At 32.2% G+C, this 5,117-nt stretch overlaps 1 long non-coding RNA gene across 1 annotated transcript; it reads right to left on the bottom strand.

The window, feature by feature from the left end:
* Positions 1-1,190: 1,190 nt before the first annotated feature.
* LOC128982626 (uncharacterized) lies at positions 1,191-3,230 on the bottom strand. Its single transcript, XR_008489700.1, has 3 exons — positions 3,086-3,230; positions 2,366-2,421; positions 1,191-1,319 (listed from the first exon to the last, which is right to left on the bottom strand). It is a non-coding gene; the product is annotated as an uncharacterized LOC128982626 (long non-coding RNA).
* Between the last annotated feature and the right edge of the window lie 1,887 nt (positions 3,231-5,117).

The following is a 5,117-nucleotide window of genomic DNA, read 5'->3' as shown; positions in this document are numbered from 1 at the left end:
TTGGCCGTAATAGGGGGTTTTGTGATTTTCTTGTTTTATTAGACTTTGCCCCAACAAAAACAAAACCAATCACTTTAGAGAGTTATAATTAAAATCAATAAAAGGAAATTTTCTATAAATCAATGGGTTCATGGTTCTTGCAACAATTATACCATTACATAGTCCGGTTCATACAACAAAAATAATTAACTACGCTAATTTATATGACCCTACTTTGATACATAAACCTACATCTTTGGAATGAATAAATGCATAAAAAACTTGGCAATTTAATAATATTTCAAATGATATGCTATTCAATACTATCTATATGTAAAAGAGGAACCAATGAGAAATTACTAATAAACTGCAATAAAATACGGTCTACAGATTTTGCTTTGACAGCGTTGAAGCGTGTACTATAATTCATAGCAACAGTACTGGACTCATAAGGATCGTTAACGCTCAAATATAATCAATCTATAGACGCGTGCGTCATTCTGAGCTGAATAATAATAAACTTAAATTAATTACTGAGCCAAACCACATCCATATCACAGCCATTTCGATGATCTAATATTTATAATAGGTACATCTAATTTAATATAATAAAGCTAAGAACAAGTAAAACTTCCACTTGCACCTTAAGGGTACAAGTGTGCTGAAAAGTATAATTTACATACTAAGCTGATATAGTTAATAGTTCCCTAAACCCCAAATACCCCCCCTTCTAAAAAAATTATAACATATTTTTAAACTAGGTGGCGTTTGCATAGGCATCCACAAAATTGAGCGGAGTCATCAGGGTTCCATATAGTGTATTGTTATTGAGCTTCATAATTATTTTTACCAACAATTTTAAGTGAAGAGAACGTTTGTGTAAAGATAAATATTGATGTAATTAGATTAGATACACGTTTTGTAATGAAGGGGAGTAACAACACAGATATGTTATTTTAGCCATTTTCGGAGACCTGCATTTACATTTTAATTTTATACCCTCAGGGTTGGTCATAAACTTATTCTAAAACAGGGCGGTAGAGTTCTAGCTAGTTATAACCTAGAAATTAATCCTTTACAGTTTCGGATTCCACCATTTTGGCTACTAATAGACAATAGACAATTCCTTTATTACAATTTCATCAAGAAATGTTACAGCGTCAAATTTAAATAAATAACATTGGTATAATAGATACAAAGTGAAATGGAAAAGCTTCTTCAGTGTTGTGTGTGGTCTTGCCATGCAAAGAACTCCTTTAAGGTGTAGAAAGCTTTGTCTAGCAGCCATCTCCATAGCTTCCTCTTCATCAGCACAGGGCCTCCAAATTTCAAGTGCATAACTGCATAAGAGGGCTTAATGTGATGGTGAGTATATAAGTGAAACCACAAAATATTTTATCGTTACAAAAGTTATATTGACATTCGCATTTGCGTTTATTCAAGCGTTTAAACCATAACCCATGTGTTACACGTTAATAATTGTATAATCAATCCAATCGGAAGGTGATCGAAGACGAAGATTAAGCCGTCCCGTTTTGGCTAACATTGTGCTTCCTAGTCGTCCTTGTTGATCAAGACAATATCGAACTATTTGCTATGTAGCAGCATTTAAAACACATAATGAAATCCACAATTATTCAAGGAAACCAGCGTATGGATGATATGTAAATTTTGTTAACGTCTATAATTCATCACTTTTTATATTATAGCTAATTAAAAATTCTGTTTTTCTCAAGTAATCACATAAAAAATATCAACTGAGACAATATTATTTCCAAAGCTGTATGTATTACCATGTAAACACATAAACTTTGTTAGCATTAAAACACGTGGTTCTGTTCTTAAAAACTTTACAAGACTCATATACTAACCAGAGGTCTTGTGCTGCCCCGCACCGTTGAAATAAATATCATATCCGAGAAATAATTAAATTTATGATTTATGATTGAGTAATACATTATCTTGAACATAACTAAATCAAACGATCAATAGCTCAAATTAAAGACTATAATATACTGATTATTTTGAGTCTAAAACATATAAAAAACATAAACAATATTGCTATAAATTGAAGCTATTGATTTTTAATCATAGAAAACCCTTATAAAATATAATTTTCATGTTGATATTTCACCTTTCGTTTGCTTGAAACTCGTGCAATTTGAATAACTAATAGCTTAAACGAAAGCCAGTATTTCACTGAAGGTTCTTAGACCAAAATATATAGGATTGTACATGATTATAACTGGTGAAATATATCTTAAATCAGAACATCTTACATCTTAAAGTAAAAATTTGAAAATAAATCAAATTTATGTTTTTTTGGTTGAGTAATACAGGAGATAAATATATGCTAATACTTGACGTGAAATCTTTGCGTGCATACCTTCAATTTGAGACCTCAATCATGAAAATCGGTTGGGTAGAAGAGCAAAACGAACTCTGAAAAGAAAAACCAAATTTAAATCCCATAAGAAATACATGGGAAGCAAGTTTTGTTTACGTATAAGCCGAGTGGGACTGTAGATAAACATATTCCGATGCTTGCATGGGAAATCTGTGCGTGCATACCTTCAATTTGAGACCTCAATCATGAAAATCGGTCGGGTAGAAAAGCAAAACGAACCCGTAAAAGAAAAACCAAATTTAAACCTTAAGAATTTACCTTAAGAAATACATGGGGAGCAAATTTTGTTTACGTATAAGCCGAGTGGGACTGTAGATAAATATATGCCGATGCTTGATGGGGAATCTGTGAGTGCATACCTTCAATTTGAGACCTTAATCATGAAAATGGGTCGGGTAGAAGAGCCAAACAAACTCGGAAAAGAAAACCCAAATTTTTTAATCATATACTAATTCACAAACCTATTCATTGCTAATATAGGGGTTACTAAAATATTACATAAGGTACCCCAAATAAGCCTAGAACAAGCCTTCAAACACAACTTCAACTGTTAAAGCTAGTTGGATGGACTCAAAGCAAACATGTTAGTTTTATTATTCAAAATAGAACTGTCAATAAACGTCCAAACAAGGGGTTAAAGCTATTAGTATACAATTCAGGCTAGTGTCGTCATTTGATTATATTATTTATGATACATACCGTTTCTGTTCTAATATCCGTGGAATAATGCTATCAGCTATTTCTTGATTTGATTCATTAAAAATTCACCAGCTGATCTTATGCCTTTGTTTATGTGTCAAATACTGCTTTCATAAGGATTACATTGAAACTTTGAGGGCCCGTGGGGCGGATTCCTAAGAGATTTGTTTAACGCCATATAGATGTTGGTACTCACCGATATGGTCTTATCTTATCTTATCTAACAGGGGCAGGTCGAGACCTTTAAGCACTTCATCCGAAATCAAATTATTGCGCACCCCAGACAATTGCTTTCTTGTTGACCTAACAAATTAAGGCGCCCAATGAATACCTGTAGCTTCCCAATTAGTTCATCCTCAGGAAGGTATCTACCTCTAGCCATATTTCCAAGAGTTATCAATCTAGCGTCAGAGAGCTCGTTACAATCAAAGAGTAAGTGATCAGCTGTCTCTTCTGACCTATCACAGTACCTACAGATCGGTTCACCATCATATAAGCCCATCCATTGTATATGTTTCCTTAATCTTCCATGACCAGTTATCAGTTCAACAATTAATTTAATTCTTCGTCTGTCTAGTCTCAAGAGGTCACAGGCGACCTTTTTAGAAGGCCTAAACAGAGTAAGCTTGCTGACCCTAAGAAGGGGAACATCGACCCAGCGTTTGCGATGCTTTTCCTTGGCCCATGACGCAATCGCAGAACATGCACTGTTTCGTGAGATGCCACAGAAGGGTTGTGGGCCTATCATTGATGTCGCAGAGGCAGTATTTGCCAATCTGTCTGCAGCTTCATTACCTTTAATAATAATAATAATAATAATAATAATAAATCTTTATTTCTCCACAAGTAATACAATAAAATTACAAAGATCTATAAAACAAATTATTTTACAATGTAATAAAAACTTATTGTTAATTAATTAAATAAAAACAGTTTGCTTTAACTTGCGAAGAAATATACACACCCAAAGAAGATTAAAAACTTCTGTGTGTGGGCGGGAGTCTCAACTAATACTTAACAATAACAAAAAATTCTCTGAAAAGGGTAACAAAATGAATTTTAAATTAAATTTACCTTTAGTCCAATAACTTTTGTGGAAAAGACAACAAAGAAAACAAAATTCACCAATATCTAGGAAGTAAAACGAAAAGTATGTAACTATAATAATGAGAACATTTTAAGAAATTGAAGGAAACAATGAAAACCCAGACTCTGAAATACAGATACTTACAAAGATAAAGCAAATACATTGAGCTAGACATTACTTACTAATATTATTAAGAATACAACTGTCCTATTTCATCATATGACTTGGTTAATAGCCACTTTTTCAAAGATTTCTTAAAAACACTAAATGACCTACTCTGCTTTACAGAAACAGGAATGACATTAAAAATTTTAATTGATAAATAAATAAAACACTTCTTAAACAGGGTACAGTTTGGTTTGGGTAAGCGTAGAATGTTTTGTGCAGTTTGTCTAGTTGAATAATTGTGAATGTTATCAACTGTTGGTCCTGCATTACCACTTAATTTGAAAAATATAGTCAATACTTTAAAAATATATAAATATCTGAAGGGAAGGATATTATGACTTACAAATAAAGGTAGAGAATGAGAATAAAAATTTACATTACATATTAATCTGACAAATTTCTTCTGTAAAGTAATTAAAGATTTTAAATTCGACACATAGGCACCTCCATACAAAGAAATTCCATATTCAAGCTTAGAATTGATTAAAGAGTGGTAAACCTGTTTTAAGATGGGAAGAGGACAGCAATATTTGAGGTGGAAAAAAGATCTAAGTGAGTAACGTAATGAATTCTTTAAATTATTTACATGCATCTTCCATGATAGATTTTCATCCAAAAGTACACCTAGATATTTGGTAACATTACATTGTTTTATAGAATCACATAAGCAACTAGTTTTATTACAATCTGTTTTATGGAAAATTAAAGGTGCATTAAAAACATTTGACTGGGATAAAGAAAAATTGATAAAGATTGTTTTAGAAACATTTAGACAAA

The sequence above is a fragment of the Macrosteles quadrilineatus genome, unplaced genomic scaffold (genome assembly GCF_028750875.1).
Source record: "Macrosteles quadrilineatus isolate MER2022 unplaced genomic scaffold, UCM_ALF_1.0 Scaffold_1__1_contigs__length_201487025, whole genome shotgun sequence".
Taxonomy (NCBI): domain Eukaryota; kingdom Metazoa; phylum Arthropoda; class Insecta; order Hemiptera; family Cicadellidae; genus Macrosteles; species Macrosteles quadrilineatus.
Note: the sequence above shows the minus strand (reverse complement) of the source record. Positions and strands in the feature narration are given on the sequence as shown.